Genomic DNA, 14,488 nt, shown 5'->3' on the forward strand with positions numbered 1-14,488 from the left:
ATTCAGTTGTTAATCATTCGGACTGTGCGCGTGAGACAGCGATCGATACCGACGGGCTGTGTGCAGATGCACAGCGTGAGCTGGGCAATGTAGTAGAGGGCAGTTCGCAAGAGTGCGAGTTGTCTAACTCGAGTAAAGCCTGCTGCATTGTTCCAGAGTCGATTGAGCTGTCCGCCAGTCGAGGCAAAGTGAGAGTAGATTTAAATGTAAATCACTCAGACTGTGCGGGTAAGAGACCGATCCGGGCCGACGAAATGTGTACCGGCCAGCACGAGGCACGAGAAGGCGACATGAAAGTGAGTGCGAAGAGAAAGCGCCGTAAAAAGAAGCGCGGTAAAGACCGAAAGACGGTAACTAATGTAGCGCCGCCAAAGATGGCGAGAGACCCAAGAGGGCAGGGCGCGAGGGAAAAGGTGCGGTCGTCACTGACGATGTTGACGCATCGAAAACGTTCGAGCCACCGGTCAAAGGGGGACCGAGAAGCTTGTTCTGCACGGACGCGGACAAAGGGCACGGGGCAGTCAAATTCCTCGTCGTTCCGTCGTTCTCTTCGAAGCTCAGCGTGCAGTACAAAGAAGCGCAAGGTGGCAAGACGAGACCAGGTGGGGAGTAGCGACGCGGTCAGTCGAGGTCATGTTGAAAGCGGGGCGCGAGGACGCAAATTGGCAGGAGACCGTAACGTCTTGGGGGAGCTGATAGTGAGTCAGCCCTTTTATTGTTCCTCCGTAGCCAGAGTAGCTTTCAAACCGCGGCCACCTCGGGTCCGACTCAAAGTATGAGTCAGACGAAAGCGTTTGGAAAGGGAGGCCAAGAGCCCTTCCGTAGAAACATGTTGTTTTGTTTGATTTTTTGAGCATCGGATAATTTTCGTGAATTGAGACTGGGATTTCTTTCAATGTGTAAGGTTTGAGCTTTGTTTGTGTTTTCGTTAGAGAAGCTCCGAGATTTGAAAGATACGTTTTATGTAAACCTGTAGTCTCGCGAGATGTTCATTACTGAGTACATAGGCTTTCTTTTTTTGTGTGTGTGTAAGTAACCTGTGTGACAAGGTTATCGTTGAGAGGCCTATCGTAACGCGCGTGTGTGTTATTTAACCTTCTTTCTTTTTAAGTGTTTCTTAATTTTCTAAGGTTAAGCGCGTGAATTTTCAGTAAGTGCGTGATTTGCACTGAGAAGAGCTCTTAGGTCCATTAGCACGTGTCCTGTGTGGACGGAAGGAAGCAGAACGTTGATGACTGGGTTGCTCGGGTGTGTCGAAGGCAGCCGTATTCTGACTTCTCTAGTACGCGTGCGAAGAGCTAGTTAGTAAAAGACACATTTGTTCGAAGGTTCCTCTGTGTTGCGTAAGTTACGCAACTTTGGTTGTTTGTTTAAGGAACGTGTCCTGTGTGGACTAAAGAAACAAATGTGAGTCAGCGTGATGAAAACTTTGCTGGATGCAAGCACGTGTTCGGAATAGGGACCACAAACTTAGCGCGTCTGTGATGACGTACCTGTGGAGTTGGCCAGACAGTTCAGTGGCAGCCGTACATGAGATAAGTACGCCACTGTGATAGGGTAGGAACAGGCTGTTCGCGAAGTTATGTTGCTAAGGTTATGATTGAGTATTGGTGTTTGAAAGGCTTCGGTTTAATTCTGCGTAAACCTTTATTCTTGTGCAGCGCGACGGTCGGGTTTGGTCGAACTCAGGAGGAACGTGAACGCTCGCTTTGGCGGCACGAAATTTTGGGGCACAATTTGAGATTCCCAGTTGAGTGACTTGCATTGGAATTGTGATAGGAGGCCTGGTGGGTTAGCAGCTAATTCCGGGCGTTTGAACGCTGAGCGGTATTGTGTTGCCGGGTCGACTCTTCTGTGCCAGTTGTTGTAAGATGGTTGAAGGCATTCCAAGTACGCAGGGGTTGCAGAGAGCAAAGCCATCGTCTTGCTCGCCAGCCATTCTCTTCCTGCCCAGCGGTTGCCTGCACTGGCCAGGCGAGATTTTCCGGGCCATGGAGGAGCTGTTAAGAATGGCCGTACGGGGTGGCAACGTGCCAGCTTTCAGCCCGCGGCACGTGTTCCAAGCCCACCAGTCGGGGCGCCCTTTCTAGAGCTGCGAACGGCCGGCAGCCACGAGGCGCGTGATCAACTCCGGAAATTGGTACTTGGCCGCACCACCCGGGACAAAGCAGTTCTACGAGGCCCTCTGACGTCGGCACTGAAAGCTGGGCAGTACCGAGAACTGCGGATGACCGGCAGCCACGTGGCGCGCGGTCAGTTCAGGAATGTGGCACTCCGCCGCGCCACACCAGACGGAGCACAGTTCTACTAAGCCCTCGGTCGTCGACTCCGGAGCCTTTGTGTGTATGGGTTCGCACCTGTGTGTTTGCGTGTGTGTGGGCGTAAACGATACTGCGGAACGACTCCCCTCGGTCGTTGACTCCGAAGCCTTAGTGCGGGGCGGCGGCAAGTTTACAATGCTTGGACGAACCTTCCCGACCATTCCTGCTCCGTCCTCGTCCGAACGATGACGTCGAACTATGACGTCAAGCGGAGAGCTTATAAGCAGCGTTTGCCGGCTGCTAGGAGTGCTCGTGTCATGATCGTTGTCGGGAGCTGAGTGCTCTGTCGTACTAGAAATGTACTAGTGAGCTGTGTGCTCGTAAACTGTTTGCTCTATGTTAGTTTTGCGGGCTCCATATGGGAGTCGCGCTAGTCTGCCAATGTATCCTGCTTAATCTGTTAATATGTAATTAAATCCTGTTCACGGATTTCCTGTCTGCGAACTTCATCTCCTTCAAATGGTGGCAGCGGCGAGATAGTCCGACGACTCCTACATCTTGTCGACAGCGGTAGGACCGTCCGACGAATCTTACAACGTTCATAGTTATATTGCGCTCAGTTTTACGTCCGTCCACGTCCTGTCCTTCCTTAATATCGTGTTTGTAAAACTGAGCGCAATATAACCATGATTTTAATCAGCGGCAGATTTTGAGGAGGCCGGTTGGGCGTTGCTGGTGCCTCGTCTTCACGGCGCAATTCTAACAATTATCCATGTCGACTTTCATACCGGTTTTGGTGCTTTTAGCATTGCCGGCTTTAGAGAAGCACGATTGAATACCGCGCAAGAGAAAAGTACAGTGCACACCGCGAATGCGAAACTGACATACAATTTTAAAGCGTCGCGAAGGAAAGCACTTTTGCCGTAGCGTCAGAACTTATGTTGTTGCGACAGAACATGGCACATTTCTAACGCTACGACAGAAAATATGTAGTCGCGACAGAGTTGTTGTTGCGACGTCAGAATTTATGTCGTAACGTAAGAATCGCTGCCACGATAGAATGCTGTTGTCTGGACTTCAGAACTCTTGTTGTCGCGACAGAACTTTTCTGTTGCTACTTTAGAACTCTTGGTCTTCGAACAGTATGTTTCTGTTGCAACATCAGAATTTCTGTCATAACGTAGAAATGTCTTGTACAACTACAGGAACGTCAGGAACTTCTGTCGTACAACAGCAAATGGTGTAGTGGCGACTGAAATTTTTGCAGTTGCGACAGAAATTTCTGTTGTCTTATTCAGCTTGGTGTCGACCACTCTGCTCCGTTGACGAGTGCTCGTACTCGGCGTTCCGGCTCAATTAGTACAATTGCCTGAAGGGTCGGATGCGGCAAGAAAATCTGACATTTGTATACCAAACACTAAGCGTCTTTGCCGCCGCAAACGCCATGCATAGACGCGCATAAGCAAGAAAAAGCAAGTAACAAAAACAAAGCACGAATGATGTCACAGCCAAGAGAATTATCAGACTTTCTGTGCCTTTTATTCCGAGAGCAATTATGTGGACACGAAGTGCATTTCTGCCGCCGCCGTGATGTTCGGTACGAAGTTCAAACACGATAACATCTCCGCAGCACGCCGTTCGCTGTATACGCGAGTGAAAGCTTGCAAAGGTAAACCGATGATGGCGGCTCAGTCTCGTGCTTGCGAGGGAGAAAGGAGCGGCGAAAGCGCGGCATCTATTCTATAGTGCGAATCATCGGGGGAGGCAAAAAAGGGACACTTGTTCTGCACCAGCGGCTGCTGTTTACGGCGCGGTTGCGCGGCCGCCGTATCTTGCAAGCGACATGCGACGTCGACAAAGCGCGCGCCGGCGTAGGCCTTATCTCGAAGCGATCTTCGATGTCCAGAAAGTACGCAGAACGTCGGTAGCGTCGTATGTGGGTTTGTTTCTGTTTTGTTCGCGTTGCAGCGAGACAAGGCACGAAGTTTAATTCGTTCGCTGCTGCCACCTCGCTTCTTCAGTCTTTTGACAGCGCGTTTACGCGGTCATTGAGCTAATTGTGTGCTTATCTACCTGTGCGCGCTTGACACCACGCTTATTAATTGAGTAATTAAGCGAATGTTTACAGGTTTATACGGCCCATAAAACTGATATCCTTACTTAGTATAGCTGTCTTCACGAAATTGCTTTAGTTTTAGTGCTGAGAACTCCAGCGAATGATGCGCAACCATGTGCTACCCTCATGCTTATTGCAGCGAAGCTGTACATAGCTACCCTCCGGCGGTAATCTATGTCCGTCCGTCTATGCGTCGCGTCGACGCCAAAAAATGTTTGGCATCACTTTCTCGTTAACGTCTGTAGCTCTCAATATAATGTAGGTATCTTAGAAAAAAATTATATTGAAATTGGCCGCTAATATGACTATCCTTACGCGGAGTTTCATTTATTTGTCATAATTAGTTCACAGTGAAGTTGCGAACGTTAAATGATTCCCGTCTGCTGTCAGTACGTTGCCGTCTACGGAGGGGGTATGGTTATGGAAAAGGGCTCTAACGCTTGTTTTACCAAACCTTCCCCGAAACAAATATGAAAATTACCCGATAGGACGACTATAGCGTTACGACGGATTTCATGTACTTTTCGTAATTACATAATTGAGAGTGAAGTTGTAAATATTGTGGAATTCCTCTCCGCCATGTGGCGTTACTTGAACACGTCACTACGCCATGCCAGAATATGAATAAGTTACTTCACAGTCAAAAGATGTACTTCTTGTCTGTGTCCTTCAATAATATTAATAATAATGATAATAATAATAATAATAATAATAATAATAATAATAATAATAATAATAATAATAATAATTGACACACTTCCAAAATCAAAACAAAGAAACGGGCCTGTCTAAGTCCACGAGTACTTGGGCGACTAGGCCCGGCAGAGTCGGTACAGCGATGTGGTTACATATTTACATAAAAGGTGAAAAGGTGGACATTTACATAATAACACTTTTTTTTTCAACTTTCAGAAGAATGGTTGGTAGTATTACCCGTTAACAGACAATGACATAGTAAATAAAGAGAAACACATAAACAACTTAAGTAAAAATCATGACTAAATTTCAACATTTCATCAATAATTTCTTCAATGGTTTTTTTCGAAGTTGCCAAAAAGAATTCATCGGTGAAATCGTTAAATATTTTTGGGATGTATACACTTCTTCTTGCTTCACGATACTTATTGTATCAGAATGGGCTATCGCGCATGTGCGCCGATATCGTTTGCCACTTCTTTCCCTGGCTCTCCTTTCCCTCGCTGCCTACGCAAGTACATAAGCGTATGAATAAACGACCAGTGGGTCATTCTTTGTTCAGCAACAACCCGCCTCGGTCCATTACTTCAAACACGATACATGGTGTCAGAAGTGTTGGTCACGGCAGCAGAATGGACGCCGTCAAGCCCCCGGAGCCGTTGCAGCTTTCCGGAAACTTGAGAAGAAACTGGCTACTGTTTAAGCAGAAGTTGGAACTCTACATCACAGCGACGTCGTCAGACAAGCCAAGGAAGGAAGCTGTAAAAGCGGCAATACTTCTCAGCACCGCCGGTGACGATGCCTTGGACGTGTACAACAACTTCGTGTTTGCCGAAGGTGAGGACAAAGAAGATTATCAAACTTTGGTCAGGAAGTTTGAAGAGTACTGTCTCCCCGAAGGAAATGAGGTTTATGAAACGCACGTTTTCCGCCTTCGAGTGCAGGACGAGGCAGAACCATTTGAAAGCTTTTTGCGGGATCTCAAGAAGCAAGCGAAACTTTGCAACTTTGAAGAGCTTGAACCATCCATGATAAGGGACCAAGTGGTCTTTGGCATCAACGATAAAAAGCTCAGGCAGAGGTTACTTGGTGAGAAGGACCTTAGCTTGCAGAAAGCTGAGCAAATGTGCAAAGCAGCCGAAGTTTCTGCGCAGCAAAATGCATCATGGTCGAAGGAAAGGCTGCAAGTAGAGTACACGAGAGAAACTGAACGAGACAGCAAAAAACAATATCGATGCCGTCAATGCGGAAGAATTCATGCGCCAGAAGAATGTCCGGCTCGCGGAAAGTTTTGCTACGCATGCAAGAAAAAGAACCACTTCGCGGCATATTGCAGAAGACTCCAGATAAACCAAGTCGACGAAGCACAAAAGGCCGATGATAACTTCGATATCTTGAATATCTGCGTGTGCGGCATAACTGACGGCGCGGGAGCAGATTGGACAATTCGCGGCAAGATAGCCGGCCAAGAACTGCGATTTAAAGTAGACACTGGCTCGCAAGCCAACCTACTACCTCTGTCTGTGTTCAGGCGTGCCAATCGAGCAATGGAGCCAAGAAAAAGCACAGCAGTTTTAACGGCATATAACGGAAGCATTATCAAGCATGTGGGAGTCTCAACAGACGTCCTGAGCATAAACGGCCAAGAACATGACGTTACATTTTTTTATTGTAAAGAAAGGTCGCCATGCCATCATTGGTCTCAAGGCATGTCGGGAATTCGGACTGATTCAAACAGTGAATGCAGTAGACTCAAGCGAAGAAGGCGCTCCCCAACTGGCTTTTCCCCACCTATTTCGCGGAACCGGCTGCGTAAAGCGACTGTACAAGATGGTACTGCGACGGGATGCCGTTCCAGTGGTGCAGCCTGCCCGAAGGGTACCGTTGGCGATGAAGGAACCGCTTCGCGAAGAACTGAACCGCATGGAAGGGGCCTCTATCATTGCGAAAGTGGACGAGCCTACCGACTGGGTGAGCCCTCTAGTTGTAGTAAGAAAAAAGGACGGCCGGCTTCGCATATGTTTGGATCCAAGGGCCATAAACAAAAGCATAATGCGGGAACATTACCCGATGCCATCCCGGGAAGACATTGAAAGCGAAATATCGGGCGCAAAGTACTTTTCTCGGCTTGACGCAAACGCTGGTTTCCATCAGATACCATTGGACGATGCTACGTCACGCGTGTGCACTTTCGCAACGCCCTTTGGGCGCTACAGGTTTTTAAGGCTGCCGTTTGGAATCTCTTCAGCGAGCGAGGTCTTCCAGAAGACATTAACAGAAATATTCGAAGGCCTGACAGGAGTACGCGTATACATTGACGACATTCTGGTCTGGGGTGACTCGACAGAGCAGCATAATGAAAGGCTTCGAGCCGTACTAAAGCGAGCGGAGCAAGCTGGGCTGACATTTAATGAAAAAAAATGTGTATTTTGCGTGACACAGGTGACATTTCTTGGTGACGTGATCAGCAAAAACGGTGTCCGTCCCAGCCCAGACTTAACTGAGAGCATACACGCCATACCACCTCCGAAGGATAAGCAGGCGGTTCGAAGAATGTTGGGCGTCGTGAATTACTTTCGCAAATATGTACCCTCACTCAGTGAAAAGACTGCATTACTTCGTGGCCTTATGAAGGAAAGCGTGGTGTTTGAATGGACATCAGCGCACGCGCAGGAATGGGCTCAGATGTGCGAAGCACTGATACACCCACCGCTTCTAGCACTCTTCGATTCAAAGAAAGAAACGAAGGTAACGGCAGACGCCTCGGGAACCGGCATTGGTGCCGCCTTGTTGCAAAAGCACGGAAACGGCTGGCGTCCAGTCACGTACGCATCGCGGGTTCTGAGTGAGAGTGAAACGCGGTATGCTCAAATCGAAAAGGAGGCGCTCGCTATAGTTTTTGCGTGCGAAAAGTTTCATCAGTTTGTGTATGGCCGCAGGATCCTGGTCGAAACTGATCACAGGCCACTGATTGCTATCGCTCAAAAAAGTGTTGTGGACATGCCACCAAGGCTGCAGCGATTTTTCATCAGTCTCTTCAAATATGATTATGTCTTGCAATTCATCCCTGGGAAAGACTTGCTGCTCGCAGATATGCTGTCCCGTGCTGCCACGCTGCCTGGGTGCGGTAAAGAAACGGAAGACGTGGATATCCACGCAGTTCAAGTGGTCTCGAGCCTTGTAAGCACAAGAACAAAGCAACGCCTGGAAGAAGAAACTCGCACGGATCCGTATTTAAGCAGCATTATAGAACAACTAAACACTGGTGCGACCATTCAAGGGGAACTTAAGCCGTTCACATCTGAGTTGGCGGCAGTGGATGGCATACTGCTAAAAGGAAGCAAGATTGTCATACCAAAAGCCATGAGGGCCGAAATTCTGCGGCGGATACACGAGGGTCACTTGGGACAGAACAAATGCAAGGCCAGGGCACGTAGGCTAGTTTTTTGGCCAGGACTCAGCAGTGATATTGAGAACCTGGTACGAACGTGCCATGTGTGTCAGAAATACGCCTACAGCCAACCGAGCGAGCCCCTGCTGCTACGGCCTACACCGGAACGACCATGGCACCGTGTCGGAATTGACCTGTTCCAATACGCAGGGCACTCGTACGTGGTAGTGTATGACGACCACTCGAACTTCCCAGAGGTTGAAAGGTTGGTGGGCACAACAGCGACGGAAACCATTTCTAAGATATCTGCCATATTCTCTCGCTATGGCATTCCTGCGCAAGCCTGCACGGACAACGGGCCCCAGTTCGCTTCAAGTGACTTCGCGGCTTTCGCAAGACGGTACGACTTCGAACATATAACATCCAGCCCTAATTTTCCGCGCTCAAACGGCCTAGCCGAAAAGGGGGTACAGATTGTTAAAAGAATTCTCAAGAAAGCTACGGAGTCCCGTGAGGATTTCTGGTTGGGCCTTTTGGCTTATCGATTGTCCCCCTTAGAAGATGGACGGTCTCCCGGAGAGTTGCTGCAAGGTCGTCGTCTTCGGACAACTGTTCCCGAGTTCAACACTGATGGGGGATGCCCTGTATCAAAACATCGGCAATCATTGCGGGGCAAGCCACTATCGCCTCTTGAAGCAGGAAACGTCGTTCGGATAAAAAATGGGAACTGGTCACGCAAAGCGACGGTGCTTAAAGAAGCAGCGCCACGTTCGTATATGGTCAAAACTGAGAACTACCAGCAGCTGAGGCGCAATCGACATTTGCGGCGAACAGACGAGCACTGCGCAAACGTGAACGACAACGAGAGTAGCCAGGAAGACACTGAGCCGGAACCGAATAACGTATTACAACCGATCGAAGATTTTGAACCGGTAAACGACGCAGGTGACACTGCGGCAGCCGACCGCTGCTCAAGCCGGCAAATGACCGGGGTTCCTGACTCAGCCGGGCAAGAAGACACACCGGGAAACCCATCCGCACTGCCAACAATTCGTCGGTCTACCAGATCCCGGAGGGAGCCGAAGCGTCTTTGCTACGACGAAAACTTTCGTCAAGTCTGCTAGCTTAATTGTTTTTTTTTTTTTTTTTTGTGTGTGTGTATTGTATGAAGAAAAGATGTATCAGAATGGGCTATCGCGCATGTGCGCCGATATCGTTTGCCACTTCTTTCCCTGGCTCTCCTTTCCCTCGCTGCCTACGCAAGTACATAAGCGTATGAATAAACGACCAGTGGGTCATTCTTTGTTCAGCAACAACTCGCCTCGGTCCATTACTTCAAACACGATACACTTATTAGAGGAATAGGGTACCTTAAAACGTTTTTTATTTCTTAACAATCGAGATGCATCCTATGCCTCTTTGAATTCATCGCTCCAATTATACCGCATAATAACCGTTCTGGTAAATAAATCCTCCAATGTGCAAAATCCTAATTCCTGAAATATATTGTTGTCGTTCAGTGTAGTACCATAAGCCACATTTTTTTATATATCTTTAAGTAGTTTATCAATCCGATTTTTCCAGCGCTCTGTACAAAAGGCGAAGACCATTATACCATACCTCAGCACACTGTACGCTAGTGCATGCACAATCATTTTCTTGACTGGTAGAGGTACTAAACCCTTTACGTTGAAAAGTCAATATGCAACACTCCATAGTTTGCCACATAAAAACGCCATGTGATGCTGCCAAGACATGCCGCTGCTGAACGTTATACTCAGGTATTTGAATGTGTCCATATATTCTATAGCAGTAAATTTACATGAAATACAATGTTCATTATGTAGAAATATTGGCAAGCTTTTTTTTTTAGTTTTTAATTGACTACGAAAGCACATGATTTTGCTTTTCTTAGCATTGATATATACAAAGTTTTCTTCAAACCACTGCATAGCCTTATGAACGGCATTTTGTAGAGCGCTAATAGCTTCCTCACAATGCATATGACGAGTGAGTAGAACTGTATCATCTGCATATTAATACACAGTGGCTTTTGTATTTATCGTTGGAAAGTCGTTCATAAATAAATTGAAAAAGAGAGGGGACAACAAGGATCCCTGTGGAACCCCAGCTGTAATATATTTTCTAGCGCTAACAATTTCTTTACTGCCCATGACCACCTGTAATCTATCATGTAAATAATTGCAAATAAGATAAAAAAAAGGGTCCCCAGAAACCCAAACGAAACAACTTTTCCAATAAAATATCGTGATTTACAGTTTCGAACGCTTTTGCTAAATCCAAAAACAAAGCACAACTATACAGGTTCATACGTAGAGCAGAATATAATTCATCGGTGAACTGTTCTAACAGTGTAATAGTACCTCGCTCTGCAACAAATCCAAACTGTCTTGGTGTTAGGATTGAAAATTTCTTTAAGAAGGAGGTCATACAATCAAACAGAAACTTTTCCAGTATTTGAGAGAGTATAGGCAAAACAGAGATAGGTCTATATTTTTCAACTTCATCTTTCGTTCCTGCTTTATACAGTGGCTTAACAATCGCCGTTTTTATTGTCTCCGGAATTGATGCGGTGCTTATAAAACCATTATTCATAAAAACAGTATGTCTGCTAATGTATCAAAATTTCTTCTTATTGTGGCCACAACCAACCCATCTATACCACGTTGTTTATTAGGTCGGAAACTGAAAATTATTCTCTTCAAATCTTCATTCGACAACGTGGGCAAAAAAGCAGATGCTTGAACAGTTTTTTTGAGTGAAGAAGTGTGTCTCTGCGACTGCGCAGTGTTAGAAAAATGCGTGAAAAAATTATTGACATTATCTACCACTTTATCTGGCTTCTCTGAAAAAGATTCTAAGAAATTCGCAGGTGCTACAGTACTGCCTCGGAGCGTATTTATTAAAGCCCACGTTTTTGCTGAATTTTTGTGGGCTTGAATAAATCTGTCTACGAAATACCGCCGTTTTGATGATCTCAAGAGGGCAACGACTCTATTCCTCGCAATCTTATATTCCGTTTGCAAGTCTTCATTTTTCGGCGCACGCCTGCTCCTTTTCCAGAACCAGTCTCTGTAGGATATAGCTCTCATTATGTCGGCTGTGAACCAGGGGTAACTTTTCCTTTGTTTTTTAGCTATTGTGTACATACTAGAAAGCTGAAACTTTATCAGCTGCTCAAAAACTTTTCGTAATCTTTAGCATAATTAGAATCCTTAATCATTTCCGCCCAGTCAAACTGGGCTATCATGTGATCAAATGTTTTCCAATAGAAAATCTGCACTTCTAGTTGATTACTATCATGTTTTTTATCTGATTTGTCCTTTTCGGGCAGGGGTAAAAGTGCCTTAAGGCGACATGCGACAAAATAGTGATCCGCTATCTTTTGCCTTATGATACATGCCGCTAAAGAATAATTCGGTGCTCTTATTGCTGTGTGGTCTAGACAGGAGGATACTAGCCTATTTCGTAAGAGTTCTCTTGTAGGTTGATCTATAGTTACTTGTAAGCCATAGGTTGATAAGATGGAGAGGTAATCCGACACAGTAGTCGAACTGATGTTCAATATATTAATGTTTAGTTCACCCGCCAAACAAATCTGATCTGCTGCTTTGTGGCCTTCTAAAATTTCTTCAAGTTCACGCCAGAACCGTGTAACACTGTTATTAGGCGGACGATAAATAGCTGTCAACAATAATTCGGTGTTAGTAAGCGCAGTTTTTACTGTCAAACTTAGGCGTGGTTTAAAGAAATGGCCGTAACCACAGTGTCATATCTTATCTTAACAAACAACCCTAAACCCCATCCTCGTCGTTTCTCTCGTGACATAAAATGGGCTTTGTAACCCTTTAATTTGTAAATGTTAGTTCAGACCTCTGGTACATTTGTTTCCACTATTACAAATGCATCTACTACATCTGCGACTGATTCCGCTACCTCTCAAAATTCCTCCCAATATTTTCGTAGACCTATGATATTAATACTAATTACTGTGAAACCGTGTTCACGGCTGGTAGCAAATATATCTTTGAACTCATTGAAATTTGAAACAGAGCAAAAATTCGTTGCCATGTTGCTTATGAAATTTTAAGAATATCGGCTAATTCTTAATTCGGATCATGGGTGCGTCTTCGTTCATCTGCACGAAAATATTTCCACCCTTGACCCATGCAAATTTGTAGTTATTTTCTTTTGCTGTAGTTCTAGCTCACCAGAACAGATTTCGGTTCATTCTTGTCAGATTATCATTGATGAAAAGCTTCGGCAGCCGTCCAATTTGATGCAAGCGTCTTAGCTTCCCCTCGCATCAAACCACACATCCCTTGCGGTTACGGACGAAAAACGTACTAATACTGTTGGGTTCGTCTAATGTGTATTTGGCAAGCGATGCACCGCCTCGATATCAGAGCTACAGAAATCTGATAGCTTCAGTTTGCTGGCTATGTTCGATAAGACTTCCTTTAGGTTTTCCTCGTGTTTGACAGGTAGCCCTTCAATTTCCATATTCATTTTTTTCTGCCATACTGTTCGCTTTCATTTAGATCCTGTTGCAGCTGCTGCAGCTGTTCCACCTATGTTTCCAGTTGAGTTTTCATGTCAGCAATTTGTGCTTCACGCGCAGCTTCGCGTTCTTTACTGGCGGAAAGCTGTGCTAACACCATGTCGTATTGTTTAGACATAAAGGAGACTGTTTCTGCTAGGTCTTTCATTGCTATGCTCAAGTTTGTGAATTCTGCTTTCAGGAGGAGCAGAGAATCTACTTTTCCAACTAAAGTCAGCAAAGAGGTCAAAGTTTGCTTATTACCTGCCAGCTCTGACATTAACGTGGCTTCTGAAGTTTCTTTTTCTAGTGGAGTCGTACTCGCAGACTGTGAGCCCGCCCTCCCTCGTTTCTTTACCGCGCGATACGTTTTGCTCATCCATGAGTCACGTTTACTTTGACTCATCGCTGCGAAAGTATTTTGAGCTAGACCTGAGAATTGTTGACCCAAATGATAAGGGTTCCCACACTCCGAACAAGTAATCAAACGACCATCATCGGGTAGCAGTTGGTTACAAACAATACAATTCTCCATAATAACACTCAACAAGATACACTCTGCAGTCGGCGGCCAACTCCCTTAGTTAGATTCACAAGGTAAGTACAGTACCTCTAAAATATGTGTGTTAATGTCCGGTGGTTGAATCGCCGCCGACTGCCATTATAATAATATTAATATTATATTTATAATAATAATAATAATAATATACATAGATGCATCGATTGAGGTAGAACACACCACACCTTTGCTGCTCGTCCTTCACAGAGTAGAAGGGCTAGAAGGGCTGATCATCTTTTTTGTGTTTTGACAATTTTAAAGAATATTGTTCAAATGGATTGACAGCCGTCTTCTGCTTTTGACTACGCGCAGAAGCAACGTATTAGAGGGGCGGGGGTGGGGGTGCGGGTACCTCTCATAGAAAGCAATCACTTTTTGTTGCAACATTCGTTACCGCGATCTCTCTCTTTCTTTGTCACAAGCTTTAGAATATCTTGCATTATCTAACGCTGCAAGTGACAAAATTACCCAAAATATCTGCTTTAACATCCTACAAACAAGTTCATCTGCACTGCAGATATGCTGAGGCGTGCTGCCATGGGTCCTTTTAAGCGTAAAACTATAGCTCGTGGTTTTTGTCTCTTCTCATAGACGTACCAATCGGCGTGGCAATGCCTCCATACTATCACCATGATACTGCTGACATGTAAGTATAGCCTCTTATATTGACCGCTATTGAAGTACATTGCGCATATTGCCTAGATTGACTCCATCGCTGTTAATACTTATCAGAGCTAAACACAACAGGTGAAAAAAAGCAGAAGTTATCCACAGGGAGTGTTTAACATTTGCGAAGGAAAAACGTGGCGCAGGCGAACATCTGGTGTTGCAATTTACTGATCTCAAAGGGGCGGTGGTACATAAAAGCTCAAAAATGAACAAAATACAGAGCAGTTGACTTTAT

The 14,488-nt window shown here is 45.7% G+C and overlaps 1 long non-coding RNA gene across 1 annotated transcript in view; it reads left to right on the top strand.

The window, feature by feature from the left end:
* LOC129383048 (uncharacterized) overlaps positions 1-14,230 on the top strand; it is a 74,894-nt gene extending 60,664 nt beyond the window's left edge. Inside the window, exon 2 of the long non-coding RNA XR_008610987.1 lies at positions 14,176-14,230. This is a non-coding gene — a long non-coding RNA (uncharacterized lncRNA). The remainder of the gene's footprint in view (positions 1-14,175) is intronic.
* Positions 14,231-14,488: the final 258 nt, after the last annotated feature.

This window comes from Dermacentor andersoni, chromosome 3 (assembly GCF_023375885.2).
Source record: "Dermacentor andersoni chromosome 3, qqDerAnde1_hic_scaffold, whole genome shotgun sequence".
Lineage (NCBI taxonomy): Eukaryota > Metazoa > Arthropoda > Arachnida > Ixodida > Ixodidae > Dermacentor > Dermacentor andersoni.